This window comes from Schistocerca piceifrons, chromosome 3 (assembly GCF_021461385.2).
Source record: "Schistocerca piceifrons isolate TAMUIC-IGC-003096 chromosome 3, iqSchPice1.1, whole genome shotgun sequence".
Classification (NCBI taxonomy): Eukaryota; Metazoa; Arthropoda; class Insecta; order Orthoptera; family Acrididae; genus Schistocerca; species Schistocerca piceifrons.
In genome coordinates this window covers 251715630-251741585 of record NC_060140.1, presented here as the reverse complement: position 1 = coordinate 251741585, position 25956 = coordinate 251715630, and positions in this window count along the sequence as shown.

Genomic DNA, 25956 nt, shown 5'->3' with positions numbered 1-25956 from the left:
TAGACACATTCAGTCGTGTTGCTATTCTGCCTGTGCCGCTAGAACCAGAGAGAGTGACAGTTGCTGGATGATGGTCTGCCTGATACGTGCTTGCTGACTTCTACACAGAGATGCAGTCAACCTGATGCGTCCCGTAGGTGTGAGGTGCAGTTGCTGCCTATTGGGCCATCGCGGATAAGCGCCTGGGGTGCGGCCAGCACTTTTCCTCTGCGGGACATGGGGGATAAGTAGCAAGCTGCCATCTTCATACCGTACAGTTACGGCGCGTTCTCGCCGCCTCCTGGCCGACTCAAGAGCATCTGCTGTAGTTTTCGTCGATCCATGGTGCATAGCCAGAGCCTGCTCTTCATGACAACCGACTTCCTGATCCACAGTCGGCAGTCTCCACCGGCGTATGCGACGGGCTGTCTGCGAGACCACTGTGGTGAGAGCCGCACTGTATCGTGGGACTATCAGCGGGTGACGTCCCCTCGTCCCTACGCTGCTGCCAACACGGCATGCTGCCCGAGCACAGACCTATGGGTAATCGTCACGACTCCCTGACAAGACATTAGCACTTGCGGCATACGCGTTTACGGGTGGCCGCCGACCGCCACACTGAAAACACTCGTAACTCTGCACACTACGCATGATAAATAAATGTTATTACAGATATCTCTGTATCACTGAATAATAATTTTTTTCTGACTAGGACTTATGCTTCATACCAGTCTGATGTCTTTTGACATGTAAATAAGCTTTTGTACTTGAGAATGGCCTAAGGCTGGAATCTGGATCGCGTAACATTAGCATAAAAATTATTACAGTCAAAAGGCTCAGCACCATTCAAAAAATTTGCAATGACTGCGGCTTCAGCCAAAATAAAAATGATCAGCTATTGATTGATTAATTGAATCTACAGATGGAGAACACATACAGTACAGCCCATCAAACGTGCATATTTGGGCTGAAATCAAAGTGTTCGTCAAGTCATACAGCGTTAATAAACGTAGGAGGTGCCCTAATGTACAATAAAATTATAGTCAAGTGAAGCTGAATCACAACGGTAGGTATAAAATAAGAGAGGGCATCGAATAATTAAATATATGTACAAATTCATTTGCGATGTGAATATAAAATGACTCGTTCCACATCATGACGATATATGTGCAAAATGATCGATGGAACATTAAAATATCTTTTACAACATTACCAGAATTTACACTCAGACAAGACATCAAGTATTTGCTAATAGCTGTGATACAACATACCACTTATTCAAGTATGCTCTTTCACTTCTAAGTTGTTACCATTTTGTGACTTGATAAACAGATTGCAACCTAAGCATGTCCATACTATATATGTCCTCTTTTCTGATTAGTTTCACTAAACAAGCAATAATTCTTTTATAGTTATCTTTGAAGTATTTTCCACCTGATATGTATTTCACACAACCACCTGAAAATTACGACACAGTCGAAACCACGACAGCAGCAGCAACAACAAAATATAGTATTACCTAATCCAACCAATGAGAGCTATTACTGTAAATTGTTATCATTTATGAGAAAAATGGGTTAATTTATCTGCTTTATAATAAAATTTCGTACACGACAAGACGACATTATTATTCTGTTGTTTGCACAACTTTCATTTACTTTTGTGTAGTGAGTTTTCTACTACTATTTCGCCTCCGTCAACCATTTCGCTAACGACAGTAAATGGATTTGTAGTTGATTTTCAGATACCCGGTTCAAATCTCAGCTGTAGATGAAACTGTCATCAGTAGATTGCACAAAAGGCATGAAAATCGATGAGGCACAGCTCCTGATGGCTGTAAACCACAAACAAGTGTTTTGGGCTAAATCACCAACTTTCGCAGAGTGAGGGCATGTGGTATTGTCGCTGGTGAATGATATATGAATCTGGCACATTAAGTTCGGTGCCACTTACTGATGTTGGAGAACGGTAGGTTGTGTGCTGGTAAGAGCATTCGCACCTTCCCCTTCTTTCATATCCACAGCCATACACAACCACAATAACAAAATAGTGTACCAAGTACGTGTTTATCAAAGTCATCCACATAGTAGCTGCTAAGGAATGTCTGCTCCATCAACTAGATGCAGTGAAAATTCTTTATTCCTATACGTTCTGGCTGAACTAAAAGAAGTAAAACTGCCGGAAACACTAGAAGCTTGAAGACGCCGAATATTGCCCCCGGTAGCTAAGTGGTCAGCGCGACAGAATGTCAATCCTAAGGGCCCGGGTTCGATTCCCGGCTGGGTCGGAGAATTTCTCCACTCAGGCGCTGGGTGTTGTGTTGTCTTAATCATTATCAATTCATCCCCATTGACGAGCAAGTCTCCGAAGTGGCGTCAAATCGAAAGATTTGCGCCCGGCGAACGGTTTCTCCGACGGGAGGCCCTAGTCACACGACGTCTACATTTTATTAGCAAAAATTAATCAACTTTTCAATAGAGGCCTATATTGAATTTCCAGGATTTGATTTATAGTTCGTTGTGACCGAAAGCGTAAGTTTTTCCAGATAAACAGGTTCTATACCGTCAGGTTTCAGTGTCGTTCAGCGATCCGTTTGTAACGGCTAAAATCCATAAATCCATCTCACACGCACATGCTGTTGCAATTATTTCTACGGGTAGGGAAAAAATGGCAATACTAACAACCATTTCATCAAGAATTCCACACTAGACACTTGAAAAGGGCGTGTGAAAATTTTCCTTCTTTTTTTCAGATTCCGCTACGCAGCTTATAACGATGAAATAAAGGGAAGCGGCGACGCGACGGTACGTTCTAGGGTTCCACGCGGGGCGAGCTGGGCGCTGGTCAGTTTTGTGAAAATAATCGAGAGGTACGCCCGATATTCTGCCGAAATGCGAGAGACTGCCTTCACATCAAACGTCAGAGCCGAAAAAGCTCATTTCCTAAGACGAGAAATTAAATAGAGTCGGCGTTCTGAGTTGTAATATCCGAAAGAGTCTCTCGTCAGGAAACAATGACTTTGAAATAACCAAAACATCAATTTTTATGGAAATTGAGTAAGATATATATACACGTTAGTAAAGAGAGGGGAGGGGGGGGGTGGTAGGAAAAAAGAGAGAGGAGGCAAAGTATCAATACCTAGTCAATTTTTCTCCATACACGCTGCGCCGCCGTGACAACGCCCGAACAGAATGACAGATTCGTAAACAGACAAGGCGGCCTCGCGTATATTATACACACGCCGAAGCCAGACAGCTCGCCGGCGCACCATGGCTTTATTACAGACTCTGACAGGTTTCAAAATAAGCACTTCAATTTACGATTTTCCCCCCTTTTTCCGGAGGGAGGGTGACGGACTCAAGGGGGCGGGGTAGAGTAAAAATAAGAGAAAAAAAATATGAAGTCGGTAAGAGTGTGTGTGTGTGTGTGTGTGTGTGTGTGTGTGTATGTTGAGGGGAGAGAGGGAACGATATAACTTTTGTCAGCATTATGACGTTAACGCGTGACAGACAATTCTGTTCTAGAGTGCTGCCAATTTCCGCCGTCGTGATTGGCTGGAGCCTGCAGTCCGCTACACGGCAGGGGGCCCTTTCACGTCGTCCCTCTTTCCCCTCCCCCCCCCCCTCCCCCCCCCTCCTTCATCCAGCCCTTGCTCTCTGCGCACCGTCCCTCGCTTCCAGCGTTTTCTCGTCACCGTTCGCGTCTCGTTCGCTTTTACTTCCCTCCCGCACACAGCACCACCTCTCTGGGCGTCGCACACTCTTTTCCATTTGCAAAACGGTCCCCGCCGCATTATAAACTGCTTATCAATGCCAGAACTCAGCAAGACGGACGTGGAACTGTGCACGCTGGCTGCTACAGCGAATTGGATTGGGGTGGTTGTGCTCTCAGGGAGAGACGGAGCGCTTGCGGATGCTACAGTGATGGTGGATCATTAGAAGAGGAATGACAATGGACTGCGAATAATGTTAACCGCAGGTAGATGCGTTGGTGAATTACAAGCTGCAATTTGTGATCATCTTGAGCTGCTGTAGTTCTACTTAAAGTCATATTCAGGGTGAGTCACTAACTACTGCCACCAAGAGTAACTCCGAAAATATGATAGGAACTGAAAAGTTTGTTAGACAAAAATTGCACGGAACAAGGGGGGCGCCGGCCATTGTGGCCGAGTGGTTCTAGGCGCTTCAGTCTGGAACCGCGCGACCGCTACGGTCGCAGGTTCGAATCCTGCTTCGGGCATGGATGTGTGTGATCTCCTTAGGTCAGTTAGGTTTAAGTAGTTCTACGTTCTAGGGGACTGATGACCTGATGTTCAGCCCCATAGTGCTCAGAGGCATTTGGACCATTTTTTGAACAAGGAGGGCCATAATATAACGTTTGTTTTTTTGTTGCTAGGTGGGGTTGCGTCAGAGATGTGAAGGTCAACTTAATTTTTTTAAATGGGATGCTATAATTTGGTACTTATTTTCTGATGGCGGCAATCGAGACGAATCCAATGATGCGTAATAGCAACGTCTTTGAAGGTCAATGAAGGTCAAAAAGGTGGCATGAACTTCCATTTACAGAAGGTGTTCGAAGTGATGACCATTGGTATCAATGCAGTGCTGCAATCTTCTTATCATGGGCTGAGTTGTATTCCTTATTACATCGGCACAAACTATAGCATTCCGTCTAAAAAATAAAGTTGACCTTCATATCTCTGACGCGACTCCACCTACCAACAAAAAAACCAATGTCATATTATGGCCCCCGTTGTCCCATACAACATTATATATGGTGTTCGTTTTAACTGAGGACATTGAAATATTTCGAAAACTACACATCGGACCAAGGAAATTTGTAATTCAAATTTGTCTCGGAGGGGGGCATCCAATGATGTCACACTCGATGCTCTATCTCACACTGTGCGTGGGTGGCGGGGGACAGCTCTGAAATCTTCAATAAGAACCCTCGTTTTTTATTGCAGATTACAGTTCTACAGCAAATCGACGTACGTTTTGTCTGAAGCATTTTCTTCGTTTTTCGTCTGAAGCATTTTCTGTAATCGGAGGAATAGAAATGGGTACACAATCGTAATTTACGACATGGTACTCAATGGCCCTTGAATATCCAGTGGTACGTGCGACCCTACCTCCATACTGAGAGGGTAGGACAGGTCAGTATTTCGTAACTTCTAACTGGAAATGCCATTCGAAACGATGTATTCCTCCGACATCGAATAGGGGACTATTCGATGCGCCACTGTGGCCGTGGCTCGAGACGAATGCAATTCTACTTTTCCACTTACAGTAAGTGTTCCAACGTAGTATCGCCAACGTCAATACACTTAGTGATCCGCTTTTCAAATGACCGTACACTAGAAAGACGCATACATGCGGGAATACTTAGCGGCCGACCACGTCTTTACGGCCTGTTGGGACTTGCTAGTTCACATTATTTTTTAAATATCCCCAGAGGAATAAATCCGGCGACGTTAAATCCAGCTACCTAGCGGGCCAAATAATAGGACCATCTCTGCCGACCCACCGACCAGTTAAACACGGTCTAATACCTCCCGTGCTTCAATTGCATAATGCGCTGGGTAACCGTGACGCTGAAACCATGTACGTTGTCGAACGTCCAGGGCAATATCCTGAAGTAGTACCGGCAGCTCCTGATCCAAAAAAGTTCGACATTTGCGTCTATTCAACGTGCCATCGATAAAATAGGGAGCAGTGAGTTTGTTCCCCGTGATGTCACACCATACGTTAACCGACGAAGGACGTTGTAGTACTCCGGCAAACACGTGGAGGTGGTCTGCATTTCTTGACGTTTCCATTCACAACTCAGTATGCGGTTATAGAAATCAGCGACATGTAGTTCTTGATACTGCGATACGTGGTATGGGTGATACTTATGACATTGCATTATTGTGATAATACTATCTACTGGCACACCGGAATCACGGTAATAATTGCCGGGTGCTTATAGTGAGTTCTGTTGCACTGCCGCTAGTAGAACTATTTCATTGGCTTCTTCTGCCACACATCTGCTTCATTTCCTTTTGACGGTCTGTGCGCTACCATCCGACATAAAGACATTCACAACATTGTGAAAGGACGAACGACAGCAAACTTTCTCTAGAAAACGCTCGGCATGCAAGGCAACAGCAGCCTCAACATTCCTCCTACATTCTCCGGAAATCAGGATCATTTCAATTTTTTCTTCGCTGATTCCAACATCCATCGTCCACTTGCACATCTGTTCCCCAAATGATTTCGATATTCAAGGGCCGTTGAATAGCATGTCGTAAATTTGATTGTACACCCATTTCTATTCCTCCAATTACAGCACCATATGGCCAAACGAAGAAAATGCTTCGGACAAAACGTATCTAGATTTTACCGTAGAATCGCAATCTGGATTGAAGATTTCAGAGTTGCCTTCGCGCCCATGCAGGCCTCGGGTGGCGGATCGAGTGTGGTATCGTTGGATGTCGTCCTACGAGTCAAACAAATTGGAATCAGACTTTTTTTGGTACGATGTGTAGTTTTTGAGATATTTCAGTATCTTCCGTTAAAACGAACACCCTGTATATGCAGGGTATTTCAAAAGTATACCGACAAACTTTGAGGGAACGTAGAAGGTGCCTTGAGGAACAAAATGAGGATAGAGACCTGTGTGTGGATACGCTATCCAACGACACTACAGAGCGCCGAAGATTAAGGCACTGGTGCGAGTATATATTTGTACATACAGGGTGACTCCGTGATGATGCTACACGTTCTGAGAGATGATGGAGAAATGTAAACGTAACAATTTGAGACACTGACCCTAGTCCGTGAACGACCGGGTCAAAAGCTATAAGCAAAAATCGTTGTGATACGTCTGGCAGTGGAATATATGTACCGGTAATGTTGTTGCTGAGATTGTAGAGTAGGCAAGTTTCAAACATGGGCTCTAAAACGCATATTTTAAAAGTTGTCAACACTTTTTCAGTAGTGGAGATGTGTTCCGCAGTAGCGAAGATCAATAAATGCTCTCAGCGGCTCAGCTATATATATGGGGTGAGTCAGCTGTCCCTTCCTATGTGTTTTATGAAACCCGCAACAACTTAAAAAATCATACCCGAGATTCTCGTTTTCTGTCGCTCTCAGCATGCAAACTATTAGTTCTACCGAAGAAGAGAACGTTACATTTTTGTAGTAAACTTACAGTTTTTAAATTTTGTACTGCCATACGTTTTCGCTGGAGACCACGGTTTTCTAATTATTAAAGAAAAACACGTTTGAAGGTCACTTTTGTATGTTTTCTTGAATAATTCGAAAACTACGGCCGCTAGTGAAAACGTATGTAACTACATTAAATTTCCTACAAAAAGGCCCTGTTCATTTTTATGCAGGACTAATAGTTTTCATGTAGCGATCGCGAGAATAGGAAAATCTTTGACGTGGCGTTGTAGGTACGGGCAGCTGAATCACCGCATATAGATATTCAACTGTGCGCATTTCTTACCACACGAGTATGTATAATACAGTTAGTAACTTAATGAATATTAATAAATAATGTGTTCTCATTTTGCTTTAATGAGCTTCTGAACACGTTGTGGTATGGATTTGATCAGGCTAGGGAAAGTATTTCGCAGTTCGTTGTCATAAACCACACTTTTGCCACATTTACTGAAATGCGTTCTTTTGTCGAACAGTCCATTTCAGTAAGACGCCTTTTCACAATTCTCCACAAATTCTCGATGGGATTTAAGCCTGGTGAATTACCAGGCCAGGGAAGCACATTAATGATATTTTGTTCCATGGACGCCTTGACTGTGACATGGGGCCAGATAATTCTGAAATATTTCTCCACCAAATACAAAGGTCTGTAGGAAAGGCACAACGCTGCTCCTAAGGATTTGCATGTATTTGGTTGAATTTGTCACTCCATCAACTGTAACTAGTACTCCAGGGCTATATGCAGTGAAAAAACCCCAAAATATTTTTTCGAGAGGATATTTTACAGTCTGTTCAAGATGCTCAGCTCTCACTGCCTCCTTGGCGCTTCGTCTGACGACCATTGCTCTGTATTCTTGAGCAATACAATATGACGCGTGACTGAAAATTACACATTTCCAGTCATTGGAGGTCCAAGATTTATATATTTTGATCCATGTCAGGAGTATTTGCTTCATAGCACATGTTAATGTCTGCTCCTATATTGGCTTTCGTGCCTGCCGCCCACTATCAAGAAGCCTACACCGTACCGTTGAAGGGTTAATTTCAACGACAGTAGCCAATAGATCTCTCTGAAGGATCTTACTTGTCTTGCGAGGATAAATTCTATTGTTACAAAATAAAGCTTTGTCAGTTCTATGGGCGATTTTTCGGTTTCGTCCTCATCGTCTTTTCTCTTTGGACACAATGAGGAAGTATCACTCTATGCCCCAATAAGTCATGTACCACTAAATTTTCCAACATCAACAACAGAGCCAATGTCTCTTATACTCACAGGTTTGCATTTATGAAGAGCAACTATTTTTCCCCACTTCTTAAGTGAAATGTTCACTTTAACACAAACACAAAATTTTCCTGTCGAGAACAGGGAAATAACACACGATGTTGCTACACATACAAGCACTCAACTAAATTGGAGGTGGCGTACAATTGTTGTTCGTAATCAAGGCAACAGTAGTCCTCTAAGAGACCAACTAGTGGTCGGATAATAATGATTAAGCTAACCAATTGCAATTCCTTCTCAAATATAAAGCTGTGCTATGTAACTTGAACACTAATGTATCATTCGTTTACCCGAAGATGCTTCGCTTAATGCTGTCGAATCGTCAGTACATTTATTTCGCTGCATCGTTATACAACGTGATGGGTGCCTCCGTAACTGTGATTCAGTCATTCGAATCGGTGCATTAAAGAACGTCTTTCAAATCATTTATTTTTAAGTGACTTTATGCTCTTCGAGTTCTCGTCTGCAAAAGCAGGAATTAAGTACTCATGCGGCCCGCGGTTCTGAGCACTGTTTTCTAATATCAAATAACAGCCGAATCTAAAAACGTCAACTAACGTTACGAGCTTTTTGAGAGTGTAATTTTCCTGCCCAGTACAAACTAAAATACTTACAGTGACGCAGATATTTTAAGATGTGCTTAATTTTAAGTGACGTTGTCGAATCTGGCAATGATGTAGTAGAAGTTGGCCCCTTACCTCGGGGGCAGAGGGGTAAGCAGCGCTGTCACTGGGGGCTATAGGGTGTAAGAAGGGGAATGTCTCATTCTTTGTCTTCTAGTACTGACAAATCAAGTGCGTGCGTGACTCGCATCGGTCACCTGCTGTGGTATAAATTTCAGACAATACTAACATGGATTCGCGGGTACGCATTATAGAGACAGGCATCACCAGGAGCAGTACCTGTTTGTAGCAAGTAAATGAAGTTAAATTAAGGTTATTTCATTACAGCGTAATAAGCAGAAGAGAATGACATACCGTATTAAACACGTAGTGAATTTTTGTGATCGTGTCACATTTTACATAATGCATTTAAATATAAGTACCATTAGTGTACAGTTAACCATCCGCTCACACAGACTGCAAAACAGCACTTCCTCAGGCAATTAGTGTCTCAGCTTTGGTGTCACCGAGGATGGCAGCAGTCGGCACAAAGTGTTCCGAATGGTGTCGACTTTTAACGATTAGCATTTGGAGGTCGGCGGCCAACTTTCGCAGCCTTACTATAGCTCGTCTACCGGAGCTCGTAACGTACTAACTTATGTAGGCAACCTATTAATAATAAGATAGGAGCCTATACGGGCCGAGCAACCGCCCCAGAACGTCATTATTGGCTTCTGAGCATAAAAGTTTGGTGACCACTGCTTTAGTGGCGTAACTGACTGACCAGCAAGGTGTCAGCGCGTGCAAGTTTGCAGAAAGCATGTCTATGCAGGCTCTAGGGACAAAGGTATTTCGCATGTTGCGTTTTCTGCTTCTGCTTGCTGTCCAGGGCTGTCTTGTTTCTCAAGTACGAGGGTCGGTCAAAAAGTAATGCCTCCCATTTGTTTTCTACTTAAAGAAATTAAGTTAAGTGAATAATTTGAATTTGGCGCCATTCCTCAAACCTTCTTCTGCAATCCACTGCAGTAGTAACTTTCTGTGTCAACAGGTGGCAGCAAAGCAGATGTTTGTAAGATGGCCGACATCGATGTTCTTTTGAGACAGCGTTGTGTGATTGAATTCTTGAAAGCAGAAGGTGAAACGCCCATACGCATTCATGAAAGACTGAAGAAGGTGTATGGTGTTGTGACAGTGGATGTCAGCACTGTTAGACGAAGGGTTCGTCGTTGTAAGGAAGCTGAAGGGCAAACACCGTTGACTGACGAAAAGCGGAGCGGCAGGCGGGTGAGTGCAGTGACTCCACACAACATTCAGCAAGTTGATGACATCATTCGTGGTGACCGTCGGGTGACTGCAGATGAAGTGTGTCGCATTATTTCTCTTAGTAAAGGCAGTGTGATCACGATTATTAAACAATTGGGGTACTCAAAAGTTTGTGCACGGTGGGTTCCAAGAATGTTAACCGATCAGAATAAAGAGGCAAGGAAAACAATAGCCTCCCAACACTTGCAGCGCTTCCGTTTGGAGGGAGATGAGTTTCTGAAAAAAATTGTGACCGGGGACGAAACATGGGTGCATTTTTTTGAACCCCAATCAAAGAGGCAGTCAATGGAGTGGCGTCACACAAGCTCGCCGAGGAAGAAAAAATTCAAAACTGTGCGATCGGCAGGGAAAGTTATGGCAACAGTTTTCTGGGATACAGAGGGTGTGATTCTGGTTGATTTTTTGGAGCAGGGATGCACAATAAATTCTGTTCAATACGTCACAACCCTCAACAAACTTAAAGCACGTCTTCAGCGAGTTCGCCCAACAAAATAAATGGCAGATGTTCTTCTTTTGCATGACAATGCAAGACCACACACCAGTCGTCACACCTCTGACGAGATTGTCAAAATTGGATGGGAAGTTTTGTCTCATCCCCCATACAGCCCTGACCTGGCACCATCAGACTTCCATCTGTTCGGGCCACTAAAAGAAGCTCATCGTGGGATTCATTTTGAAGATGAGGAGGCCGTCAAAACATCCGTGCGTCAATGGCTTAGGAAGCAGAGCTGTGATTTTTACCGTGCTGGGATACATGCCCTTGTTCAAAGATGGACCAAAACTGTAGAGATGGGCGGAGATTACATTGAAAAATGACAAAATGATCCTCAATGTTGTGGTTTTCAACCTATGTAATTGCATTTAAATCTCCTGACAATTAAACGTAGAAAAAAAAATAGGAGGCATTACTTTTTGACTGACCCTCGTAGTTGAAACTACACTCCTGGAAATTGAAATAAGAACACCGTGAATTCATTGTCCCAGGAAGGGGAAACTTTATTGACACATTCCTGGGGTCAGATACATCACATGATCACACTGACAGAACCACAGGCACATAGACACAGGCAACAGAGCATGCACAATGTCGGCACTAGTACAGTGTATATCCACCTTTCGCAGCAATGCAGGCTGCTATTCTCCCATGGAGACGATCGTAGAGATGCTGGATGTAGTCCTGTGGAACGGCTTGCCATGCCATTTCCACCTGGCGCCTCAGTTGGACCAGCGTTCGTGCTGGACGTGCAGACCGCGTGAGACGACGCTTCATCCAGTCCCAAACATGCTCAATGGGGGACAGATCCGGAGATCTTGCTGGCCAGGGTAGTTGACTTACACCTTCTAGAGCACGTTAGGTGGCACGGGATACATGCGGACGTGCATTGTCCTGTTGGAACAGCAAGTTCCCTTGCCGGTCTAGGAATGGTAGAACGATGGGTTCGACGACGGTTTGGATGTACCGTGCACTATTCAGTGTCCCCTCGACGATCACCAGCGGTGTACGGCCAGTGTAGGAGATCGCTCCCCACACCATGATGCCGGGTGTTGGCCCTGTGTGCCTCGGTCGTATGCAGTCCTGATTGTGGCGCTCACCTGCACGGCGCCAAACACGCATACGACCATCATTGGCACCAAGGCAGAAGCGACTCTCATCGCTGAAGACGACACGTCTCCATTCGTCCCTCCATTCACGCCTGTCGCGACACCACTGGAGGCGGGCTGCACGATGTTGGGGCGTGAGCGGAAGACGGCCTAACGGTGTGAGGGACCGTAGCCCAGCTTCATGGAGACGGTTGCGAATGGTCCTCGCCGATACCCCAGGAGCAACAGTGTCCCTAATTTGCTGGGATGTGGCGGTGCGGTCCCCTACGGCACTGCGTAGGATCCTACGGTCTTGGCGTGCATCCGTGCGTCGCTGCGGTCCGGTCCCAGGTCGACGGGCACGTGCACCTTCCGCCGACCACTGGCGACAACATCGATGTACTGTGGAGACCTCACGCCCCACGTGTTGAGCAATTCGGCGGTACGTCCACCCGGCCTCCCGCATGCCCACTATACGCCCTCGCTCAAAGTCCGTCAACTGCACATACGGTTCACGTCCACGCAGTCGCGGCATGCTACCAGTGTTAAAGACTGCGATGGAGCTCCGTATGCCACGGCAAACTGGCTGACACTGACGGAGGCGGTGCACAAATGCTGCGCAGCTAGCGCCATTCGACGGCCAACACCGCGGTTCCTGGTGTGTCCGCTGTGTCGTGCGTGTGATCATTGCTTGTACAGCCCTCTCGCAGTGTCCGGAGCAAGTATGGTGGGTCTGACACACCGGTGTCAATGTGTTCTTTTTTCCATTTCCAGGAGTGTATATTCGTCACTGGGTCGCCTCTTGTATTTATGTTTTGTGAGAGGTTCCATTTCCGTGCTGCAGCTCACTGGAATTTATGGTGAGACAGTCGCTAGCAAGCGCAGCTCGGCGTAATATTTCGTCGTAGAGTTCTCATTTAGATAGTTGTACTTGTTATGTAATCAAGGCTAAAATCAGTCGTTTAAAGAGAGACGCTTGGCTCCTTGTTCAAGGATCAATACCGGTACTATATTCACCCTTCCGTGAATGGAGGCCATGGCGCACGTTAACCTCCTGCTTATTTAAAATTATTATGGCGCACGTTAACCTCCTGCTTAGTTAATATTTTTATGGGCACTGCCGATTGTATGGAGTTTCCATTTTCTTCGGATATTAGTGTTCTGTAGAGCTGTACATCACATAGTCTGCAGAAGGACGACTGTAATATTAATATTACAATTTCTTATCTCTTTCATGAATAATGACAAGAAATCACTGTAATTTTCTTTTGATTCATTTTATCCCACAGCCAGCCCTTCCGCCAGTAGTGAACGTGAATGTTTCCAATCGGCGCAATATAGTTATGTTCATGTTTGTATATAATCCTGCTTTTACATTTAACATATCGATATTTAGTGATCTTCATAATAGTGGGATGCACATTTGCACTGTGAAGCAACTAGTAACACTGGCGGATAATTTGTTGAAAAAATTTAAAATCATAAGATCCGATGATGACAGTATATCTCTGTTGAAACCTGTCATCCAATAAAATGTCTTTTAGTGATCTTGCATCTGAAATTTTCTTCAGTTACCTTACATCGTCACAGTGCGTGCTCTTACTGTGAGAGAGGACACAAAGACACTCTTATAGGTCGCCAGGAAATTAGATGAGAATCTACAATATATGTGAAGCCCCCTTATTTCTTCGTTGCACCATGAAAGCTCTCCCCACTTCTGAACGTGTCGACCAAATCAAGGTCGGTTCTCGTCAATACTCAATCTTAGGTCAAACTTCAGCATAAAAGAGGCATATTTTCAGGGAAATTTCACTGAAATATCAGTTACATAATGTGCTCAGCTTAATTAAAGAAAGACGTAGGAGGCTTTCACCACTATGACGTCGTACTTGTATTCCTCCTTCTTTTACTTCACGCCTAATCAAATGGCTCTGATCGCTATGGGACTTAACATCTGAGGTCATCAGTCCCCTAGAACTACTGATCCTTAACTAACCTAAGGACATCACACACATACATGGCCGAGGCAGGATTCGAACCTGCGACCGTAGCAGTCGCGCGGTTCCTGACTGAAGCGTCTAGAACCGCTCGTCCACCGGGGCCGGCCACGCCTAATCATTGACTTTTCCATAATGACATGAATAGTGAGATCTGAGCATAAGGAATTTAACATTTAGTCCACGAAGCCTATTTTATTAGCTCTTTTACCAACCGTCATAAAAATGCGCTATGAAGTCCAACAGTGCTCCACGATATACCAGTTAGACGTTTCACACTAAAATTCTAGATAGCAAATCTGTTCCCACCACTCTGAAGTTTTCCGATGAAGTTCAGTTAAATAAAATAAAGGCAATTTTCACGACGGGCCGTATGGCTCACTCGGTAGGGTTGGAAAACAGTAATTGGGTAATCAATAGATTTATGGTTACAATCTTGCTATGGCATTTTTTGTTTTATTTTTTTTCTTTCAGTTCGAATACTGAATCGTTGAAACATAAAATTCATCGAACGTATGCAGATTTACATACATCAAATCATCATTTTTTTAATGAAAAATACACATCTTCTTGTTTATAACTATATACTACTTGCAGAATTCCATTTTTCATAGCAAATATTAATTCTTAGTTATCGGTATTTAATAAAAGGTGGCTGTTTGTAATACTTTTCAGTTTAAACAACCTTTATTGACAATGTTTTGTGAAATATCGATAGTTAAGAATTTATTTTTCTACTATATTCAATATGTAATTAGAAACATATAAAATGATTATCAGATACGTGTTAATTAGCAAATATTTGATGAATTTCGTATTTAAATGATGTCGGCATTCGAACTGAATGAAAAAAGTAAACTGAAGAAAGCCCCACAGTAAGATTCGAACAAAGGATCAATGGATTACGCGATTACTTTTTCGAACGCTACCGAGTGAACCACACTGGCCGTCCTGGAAAATTGCCTAAACTTCAGTCAATTGAAGCTCCTCGGAAAATTTCGAAGTCGATTTTCTCGAGAATTTGTGAGGGTTGACTCAGTCTGATTTATCTAGTTTAACTTCAGAACTTCGCGCACCACAAATATAAAGAATTAGAATAACCCGTTTGCCAGGGGGCCACCTTTTAAGTTAGGTTAAGATTGTTTTTTATTACAGCAGTCCCTCCCATCTGTATTACTGATTTGCTTTTACGAAAGACTGTTTACGCCTCACGCTTTTTTTTCCACCAAAGTTGGCAGCTCACGAATTGGCCTTGGACAGGGAAAAATCAACGCTAATGGAGCAAACTAACTGATGTACAACATTTCACCAATGTTTTGCGCCACTACACTCAAACCCATCCACTAGCTCACACAACGAATAGAGAAATCAAAAGCGATGCGGACATCGAAACGGGAGAAATCTTTGATGATAACTATCGACAGTCCAGAGCCGGAGAATGTGATGCAGTTCAAGTACTTGGGAAGCCTGTTGACAAAGGATGACTGATGCACAAATGAAAGTTGAGCAAGAATCGCCGAGGTCAACGCAGCATTCAACAAGAAGGGGACTCTGCTGACCAGCAAGCTGAAACTGGAATTAAGGAAGAAACTGCTGAAGCGCTACATCTGGAGCGTTGCACTGTAGAGAGCAGTGACGTGGACTAAGAGAAAAATTGGGAAAAAATACCTGAAAGTTTTGAAATGTGGTGCTGGAGAAGAATAGAGAAGATCCAGTGGACAGATATTACGATATGCTGAGAAGAGCAGGAGAGAAGACAACTATTCTGAATACGATCATTTACGACGTCATTGAAGGGAAGGTCAGAGGAACTATAGGACGAAGAAGAAGAAGAATCCAACATCTTGATGACATGAAAGATGGAATGAGATACAGCAGGCTGAAGGAAGAAGCTGAAGACAGGGAATTCTCCTTACAAAGGCACAGACCTGCCACTAGGCATAAGACTATATAATAATAGTAACTGCGACTTCGAAAAAGTAATCAACCTTTGCATATGACTTGGTGAGAGATGGAGTCTCTGTGCCTACATGTCTTGAATTTCGAGATTACTTCTTGTAGCAAACAGGACATACACAGTTTAAATGCAAGGCTGTGATTCGTTGGCTCCAATTTTTGGCAGCGCCGCACATTTTTGTTGGTGCACAAGGCTGGATGGACCATTGCCACGTGCCCCCTCAGGCGCTCAATGGTTTTCAGTCCTGCTGACGGAACCTGACGTTCTGCAATCCATCCGCCTTTGCACAAAGCGCTGCTATGTCTCTTCAACCCATTGTCTGGCTGCTTTCCACTCCAGCCCCCGTCCTCACCTCTATTTTTCCTAGCAACCACCGCTTCTGACACTAAACTGGCTCTTTCCGTATTTATTTCGGCGCCTCGTTACAAGACAGCTCGCAGAAAGTCTTGAGCGTACGTCTTTCAGGTGTTATGAATCGTAAGGAAACGATGTGCATGAGTAATCTTGATATTTCCAGCTTGTTTTCTACAGTCTAATTCGTGGCAGCATTATATCCTTGATGGGACTGTCGGTTTATGTAGCAATATTCATAAGGATCAGTAATAAAAAGAACAAAATAAAATGCTGTCTAATGGGTAAATAGCACAGATTACGTAAATAGCACAGATTACATTTGGCAAACTAGATAATGTTTTCAAAACCAAGTTTATGAAGTTTGTGGAGCGAAATGAGTACAGTCACTGTGCATTAACCGTATTTAATTACATCTAGAGGCGTACAGGAGCTATATTTCTGCTCCTGGTAGATTCTTAAAATACTGACTATGCAGTTACAATCTGGCTTTTACAAATCTGCTGTTCCTATAGTTGTCTTAGTCGATTACAGAATACTTAGTAACGCCATTATGGTCGCCTTGACGGTAATTTTTTGTATTTGTACAAGGCACTACCGCAATTTCTGTTTGTAGCTAAAGACCTAACACAGGGATGTGAAGACGACATACATTTACGTCATATGTTTTTTAGGTTCTGGCATGTGCTAAAGCGCGGTTATACCATTTGATAATGGCCACAAAGCTGAAACTACAGTAATGTTTTGTAGAAAAAAATAATTTTACAGTTCAATGGCGACTATCTCGTCATTTACAAAATTTTACATCAGTGTGAACCCATGATTAGAAAAATGATTAAATATTTACGGCAAATGTCTCTTTTTCTTCACATTTAAAATTACATAAACTGTGAGGTTGAAGCATGTAATATTACGTCTTCAAGCTTGACACACCTTGGACAAATTGCATTTTGAAACATGAGATTGAAAACCTTTAATAAGAAATAACTATAATGGTCCAGACATGGTTAAGTATCATTGTACCATCAATGGTCACGCTTTTCTGAAGATATCATGCCTTCTGTTTTGGCATCACGAAAATTATCTTACAAATGGCTTATTGCTGTATGATTTTTTTTAATAGTTAGCGAAACGATTTACAAATCACCAAACCCAACGAAATGTATTTTTCACTATGCTTAGTGGCAGACAGTGTAGCCTTTGGGTGATAAGGCGAACTTTCTTTAGTGAGATAATGTAATAACGTTCATAACTTCAGCCAAGGAACGTCGGTCTTCAGCTAAGCGTATTCTAAGACTTCAAGTAATGGAGTAACATCTGGGGTGAGGAGTGTTTGTACATTGAGGAGGGGGTGGAGCTTATGTGCTTGGTAGATATTACCATTTCCGTGGCCGGTGCGGACGTGCGAAGACGAAGACAGAAAAATGTCGAATGTCACTGACATCAATCAATTTTTTATTGTTATTGTGCCACTACAAGCCGGTCGCTGTGGCCGAGCGATTCTAAGCGCTTCAGTCGGGAACCGCGCTGCTGCTACAGTTGCAGGTTCGATTCCTGCCTCTGACATGGCTGTGTGTGATGCCCTTAGGTTAGTTAGGTTTAAGTAGTTCTAAGTTCTAGGGGACTTATGACCACAGCAGTTGAGTCCCATAGTGCTCAGAGCCATTTGAACCATTTGAACCTTAGGTTAGTTAGGTTTAAGTAGTACTAAGTGTAGGAGACTGATTACCTCAGATTTTAAGTCCCTTAGTGCTCAAAGCCATTTGAACCAATAAACATGCCACTGCAAGTTGTGTACTAATGTAACTGAAGTGTTAACTTGACTCAGGAAACGATTTTACTTCTATTGCTTACTGAGGTAAGTAGTCAAGTTGACTGTATTTCCTGCAAATGGATAAATTGAACTATTGTGATGTGATAAATTCTTCCATGTGAGAGGTTTATCTCCAAAAGAAAATCCATAGCCGGTAGTGGGCTTGTAAGAAACCTGCTTGATCATCAACCGCAGCTTTACTCCACGATGCCGATAAATATCTTGTAGGTGGTTCACGGGAAGGACGTCTTACACCGGTGATAACACTCGTAAACATCGATTTAGCACAGAGTGTGACATTGGACTATTACCGATTGCAGGTGTTTGAAGTAGCTGATGCCATAGGTATATCAACGGAAAAGGGACTGTACGCACTATGCAAAGGATTACTCGCAGCCATGAGAAAACTCTCTGGAGCTGTGCGCTGCATTTTGAATGATGATCAAAAACTATTGTGAAAACAACCTTCCTTCATTGAGTTACGGGTTGCATGAATGTTATCGTTACGTTTTGGACTTCTTATAAAATAATGAGAACAGAATATTAATTTAGATCAACCCAAAGGAAGTCGTGGGTAGTAAAGAATACCATAAATGAGATTAACCATTAACTTAACCTCAGAAATGGGCACATGCAGCACACGAAACGAAGGAATTCTGCTACATGGAAGCCTTATAACGTTCAATGGTGCAAGGTAGCTTGTTTTCAAATTGAAATGTAAGCCTAGCGTATGTAGCAAAAATATTAGTGCGCTCTGCTAAATAATGACTGGGGAATTTATAACTACTAAATGAAACATTAATCACAATTAATTTAATTTATCCCGGTAAAATCATTGATAAAACAAATGAAAAAACAATGTCAACATTAACATAACAAAGCCTTGGCGTATCTGACATAGGGGCCAGGGAGGAAGTTGCTAATAATCACGTATTTGAATTAATTATAATCGCGAACATGTTGAAGTTGAAAGCAGAATTTTCAGTGGCGTTAAGAAAAAGGTGCCAGAGTGAATCTTGAAGCAACTGAATTACTATAAAATGATTTTAATGCCCCTACACACTGTCTTGGGGTTGTGACTGGATCTCAATGTAGCATTTGCAAGTGGAGGCTGATGTGGCTGCAGAATCCATCTTCGGCAGAACCAACGACCCTCGCCAGCGGCTAAGTGCGTATCAGCTCGAAATTTTTCAGGGCCCCCAATACATACAGGCTCAGGCGGCGAGGCAGGCCTGAGGAGACGACATCGGCATGGCAGTGGAGGCTCCCGAAGATCGAGTTGAGTTAGAGGTGTAGTTATCTCTGATAGAATGTTTACTACAAAGAAACCTCGCATTGCTGCGTTTTTCGTCTATTACCAAATTCAGATAGACTGGCCTCTGGATCTTCCGAGTGCCGATCGACAAAAATATTCCTTAGGAAACAGTAAAGCCCTTCCTCTAGCTGGTTAATCAACAACGTTCGTTGTACCATCTTCAATACAAAAAAGTTGCTTCACTGTCTCTCTATCTCTCTCTCTGTGACGAGTGAGGCGGTTGCTCGTCATCACTATCCCATTTCTTCTCTACCGTGTAGTTTATTTACGTTAGCCAAAGCTGGTGTTCCTGACAGTACATAAACAATTGTTTCTTCCAGAGTCAATACATTCAGCAGTGCCTCACCTTTTCAAAGGCCCTTACCTGCGAGACACCAACGCATGTTTGACTTTTTATCTCTGCATCTGGTGCTTTCTGGAGAAACAGTCAACTTTCTACATTTGTGCTCAATAGTACCTTCTGATAAAAAGTGATTCTTCTCACTCCATTTCCAAGTTGTAAAATGTTTTCGCCAGAAGTTTGCCTCAAAGAAGATCCTATCAGCGTTTTTTCAGAACAAATCTGGACGTCCCAGCTTGTCACTGCAAAAGCATGCCCAATGGCCAGTGGGCTGTTGACTCTCGCCTCGCTCTCGGCAGGTCTTCTGCGAACTGGCACCAGTGTGACGGCTGACTCTACTGTCCCTGGCGTTTCACATGTTTTCCATTGCTCAGATTGCTTTCAACATTCTCTCACTTCTGCAAGGCACGCAAAACCCGAATCAAAAGTAAAAGGAGAGAGTAAGGTTGAATTAGTCAGTTACTGACCACCACTAGTACTGCTGTTTATCACATTTCTTGACACAAATGTCATATCATGATCAAACGGGTCTTTCAATAAGAATTTGCATTCGTTACGTGACTACTTTCAGAAAGACGATTGTGTAACAAATAACAAAATAAGGAGGATCTGAGAAGCAGACGAGCATAAATGTCCCCACTAAAATAAGTCTACCAGAATCAAACTTACACTTTAACTTGAGGAAGAACTTCCTGAGAATGTTCCTTTCGAACATAACATTGTATGGTAGTCTTTAACGGGATAAATATATTACGAATCTGTACCTAGCGCTAAGTCCCAAGTGATTGGAAAAAAGCGCAGGTGACTCCTGTGTATAAGATGGCTAAAACAATGGACCCGCAAAATTACAGACCAATATCCCTGACATCGGTTTGCTGCAGAATTCTTTAACCAATTCTCTGTTCGAATATAATGAATTTCCCTGAGGCAGAAAACTTTCTGTCTACAAATCAGAAAGCATCACTAGTGCGAAATTCAGCTTGCCCGTTCCTCGCCCAGTATCCTGTGAGCCATGGATGAAGAGCAACAGGCAGAGCCCATATTCCTAGATTTCCGAAGAGGGTCTGACACGGTTCTCTATTGCAGGCTGTTAATAAAGGGCACACGGAATAGGTTCCAAGATACGTGAGTGGTTCGAACACTTCTTAAGTAATGGAATCCAGTATGCTGTCCTCGACGGCGAGTGTTCATCAGAGACAAGGGTATCGCCAAGAGGGGCCCAGGCAACTGTGATATGACAGCTCCTATCCTCTTGGTACATCAGTGATCTGTCGGACAGCGAGAGTAGCAATCTGATGTTGTTTGCTGATGACAGCGGTGCACAGAAAGATGTTGTCGTTGAGTGACTGCTTGACACAGTCACGTCGATCAGATATATAGACGTAACATTGCAAAGCGATATAAAATGGAACGAACATGTAAGGAAGGTAGTTTGGAAGACGAATGGTCGACTTCGGTTAATTGGGAGAACTTTAGGAAAATGTGGTTCATCTGTAAAGGAGAGCACGTATAGAATACTAGAGCGATCCATTCTTGAGTACTGCTCGAGTGTTTGGGATCCACACCAGTCCGATTGAAAGAACACATCGAAGCAATTCAGAGGTGCACTGTTAGATTTGTTACCGGTAAATTCAATCAACACACGATTAATACGGAAATACTTCATGAACTAAAATGGGAATCTCTGGATGACGTTCTTTTCGCGAAAAAGTATTGAGAAAATTGAGAGAACCAGTATTTGAATTTACCTGTGCAACTGTTCTGTTGTTACCAACGTACACTCCGCGTAAGACCACGAAGATGAGAGAAAAGAAATTAGGACTCATACGGAAGCACATAGATGATAATTTCCCCTTCGCTCTATTTGCGAGTGGAACAGGAAATAAGATGAGTAACAGTGATACAAGATACCCTCCGCCATGTATCATATGGTGCCTGCGGAGTCTGTATGTCGGTGTAGACGTAGAACAGGAAACTATAGTAACAGATGAGTTTCAAATAAGGTGTTGAAGAAAGACGCAGAAACTGAAGATAAGAAATAGGTCCTAAGAAGATTTACCGGATGGAAAGAATGAGAAATAAACACTGACTAGAAAATCGGATAGGGCGATGGGATATGTTGTATAATATCCGGAAATAACTTTCATAATACTTTAGGAGACTCAAAAGGACGAAAATGTGTGGTGTGGAGGACAGAGATAGGAATATATTCATCCAATAATCGTGAACGTTGGTTGTAAGTGCACCTCTGAGAACAGCTTGGCACGGAAGAGGAAGCCGACTCCCAAAAGAAGCCTTCAGATTGTCTGTTTAAGATTAAAAGAAAAAGAAGGATGGTAAAATTTTAGGAATTTTTGTTTATAAGACAGTCGCTGCACCTCTCTTTGGATGTATGCCTACTCTCATGAAAATGAACTTACCTGTGTTCCACTTACCTTCGCCAGAAATGAAGCGGTAATCATATCAGTGGATTGGAACTGGTGGCCCTGAACCAAAAAAGGCGAAGTCAATTTTATCTGCCACGAAAGCTGTAGAAAGTACTACCTGAGTTTCTTATAGGTGATAAAACAACAGTTGGAAAGAAGTACGACTGTACTTATTTCCAGTTGTGCGTGGAAAAACACGAGAGCTATTTTGTTTTCGAGGTCCGTTCGACGACGAAACGGAAACGACAGTCTTATATGAAACATTTAGCTACACATTCCAGCTGCTTCTCTACATAGTCGTCGCTCCGACGTAGACATTTGTCGTAGAGTAGTACCAAATGTAGAGTACCCTCGTCACAGAATGCAACCAGCCGTCTCTGCTTTCCGCTAATTCTCTAGGATGGTTTGCAGTTCGTTGTTTGTGCCACAATGTTGTCCTCATAGCCAGCGGTTCACGTGAGCAAAGAGATGATAACCAGAGGGATCCCAGTCTGGGCTGAACGGTGGGTGACCAAACACTTCCCATAGAAAACGCTGCAAGAGCGTCTTTCTTGCAGCCGCAGTGTGTGGCCTAGTATTGTCACAAGGATAGTGTTCTATAGCAACATTCTTCTTGCGCTTGTTCTCAGTTGATCTTTGAAGACGATTTTTTCGAATCGTGTCATCTACTCGGTGAAAAGATCATCGGTTCACACTCACTTCCTTCCTGACCGCCTTCATTACGAACGTCTGTACCTGCTGCATGACGAACCTCTGCATCTGCTGTGTCCTAGTTCCTGCGCCATTGCCGCACTTGGCTGTCACGTATGACACTAATGTTATGTGGGCTACATGAACTCAGGCGGAACCCCTCTGCATCCTCTGCATGAAGAAGTCGAATGACTGCACACATTTCACATTTAGCTTAAGGCTCTGTTGTTCTATGTATCTTTACGTACTCACTGTGCACTCGGAACTGTAAAGTGCGACGTGACGTGATAGACAGGCGTACTAGAAACACTACCCAACACATTTGTGCAAAGCTTCATTGAATTTTCACTGTGTTTTAATTTCGGAACCGATAGGACATCTTTCTTTTTTTAAAAAAAGAACTGCATTTTTGATATGAACTTTAGAAAAGAAAAAAAACGCTTTCCAAGTGAGATGAAGAAAGTTTGATGTTGCTCTCTTTTCATAGTGTGCAGAATATCAGTTTTGGTGAGAGTTCCGGAACATTTGTGCACTCACCCTCTTGCAGAGCTACCTGAACGAGAAGTAGCGGCTCCAGATTGGAAAAGCAGGCATTAATGGTCGGAGAGTGGTATGCTAGCCGCATGTCCCGTATGTACTGTCTGACAAGTATCCCATGTACTCCATGAGAGTTCGTAGAACAAAAATGCAGGAATTCTAAAACAAGAGACTCAGAACATCCCAGAGCTCTAAAAAGTAGCATTTTCTGACCACCTAATAGGCCACAGCCAAAATCCAACTAAATGATGAACAGCTTTAAAAATACTAAAATGCAATCACATCATAAACTAACAATTTAAGAAAACTTCCACACTCGTACAGTAGGCATTAGCAGAAGGAAAACAGATTATACATGAATACATCATGCTACGCTAAGGTACAATATTTAGCACATTAAAGTAACTTACAGAAAAGATGACAGCTAAAAACCCGCTTACACGCACACACACACACACACACACACACACACACACACAGACACACACACACACACACACACACACACACACACACCTACACACACACGGAAAGAAAGGGAGAGAGCGAGGGAGGAAGAGAGAGAAAGACAGAGAGAGAGAGAGAGAGAGAGAGAGAGAGAGAGAGAGTAACAAAATTCAAGCTTGGCGCCAAACTCATTTCAGAACAAGCGGACAACAATTAGGACCGGACACACAATAGCAAGATTTACAGCTCGTTTTGGCAAAGTGAAAAATGTTATTTACAAGCGAAATTGTCCAAAATACATGTAACATTTGTGTCTTTTTCCCACCGGCTGCGGTGGAAGAGCGGTTCTAGGCGCTTCAGTCCGGAACTGCACGACTGCTACGGTCGCAGGTTCGAATCCTGCCTCGGGCAGGGATGTGTGTGATGTCCTTAGGTTTGTTAGGTTTAAGTAGTTCTAAGGTCTAGGGGACTGATGACCTCAGATGTTAAGTCCCAAAGTGTTCAGAGCCATTTGAACCATTTTGTCTTTTTCCCAGCGAATCATGAGAACGCAAATAAAGAAGAAGTTACCAAAGCAAAATATCTCGACACGATGAAATTACGTTTAGATACAAAGTGTGGTATTAATTCGCCAACCAAATACATATTGACATCATTTAGTTGCAGATGACAAGCTACCGGTACACGAGAATGTGCAGATGGTCCTGCCTAACCTTATAATGTAAAATTAAGGTAATGACAAAAACAAACAAAAACTGTCTTTAGGTTACAATATGTTCACATTTCACACATTTGTAAAAAGAAAAACCACTGACGATGGCAGTAAAATGCTGAAACATGTTTGGGTCGTATTTTTCATGTGACTCAAACATGTTTCAGTAGATTTGGCGCCAAAGTAATTATATCGAGTAATTTTATCTGGAATCAGGGCAAACGCAAGAGATGCTAGAGCAGCAAATCCAAATGATGTGTAAGAGCTATTCTCCCTCAAAGCTAGATTTGGAAAGAAACTGAAATTATTCAGGAAAGAGGGGGCTCTCATTTTATCCTTCTGTCACATTCCTTGACCCCTGGAATTCTAAACGATGTGTAAAAATATTGCTGCTAGTACTGGTCTACTTATGTAACGCTATATTTCAGTACGTTCTGTCTTCAAACATATTTCTATTAACGCAAAAACTTTTTTTTCCACTTCAAGTGTCCTATGTTAATATATATGTTATCAGCTAAGGTAATATGTAAAACAATTTTCTTTAATAAAACAACTTTTCAGAATGGTGGTATGTTGTTTGTGCTGCATTGACTACTACCAAGACGCACACTACACTACACTTTGACTATATAAACGATACGTAATTATGAACCAAATAAACCTGTGTGCTGCTCTGGCATATATCCAGTTACGTTGATTTTAAATAAAGGAAAAAAGTGGTAACTGAGGTAGCATCTTGACTGAACAGACATAGTTTAACAAGAGGGCCTGATCGTGAGCGAACCTGCACCCAATTCCTTTCATTGCTGTGTCTACAGTCAAAAACTAATATTTGGCGTCGTTATACAGTTTCAGTTATTGATTGTTTGTGATTTCTGTTACGTTTGTGCTATACACTGCCGCATCTATGGATTCCAATAATGTCGTCGTCAATGTACCGCACATACAGCATAGGCAGATACGGATGTGGCAGTTCAAATATGTGTTGAATAAAACTCAGGTATGTCTCGACAAGCACTGACAAATATCACCATCATTTCGAAACTCAATTTAGACATCACAGCTTAACGCGACGTTGCTTTGTACATCACTATTTCCAAGTCGTGGATGACACAACACACAAACAGAAATAAACAGAATACATTTTAAAATGAACAAAAATTAAAGCACTTATAATTAGAGAATTGTGATAAGTGCTCTGTCTCCCTGCGGACTCGTACTTTTGCAAAAGTTGTCTGTACCCATCATGGAATTCCGAGATTCAGAAATAATCTGTCAACACTAGCGACTTGCCTTAGATAGTTTGTACTGCTCTCGCTACACCGATTCTTTTACACAACATATACATATAGATTCTCCCTCGGCTACTGAAAGAGTTCTGTAACGTTTCATTTTT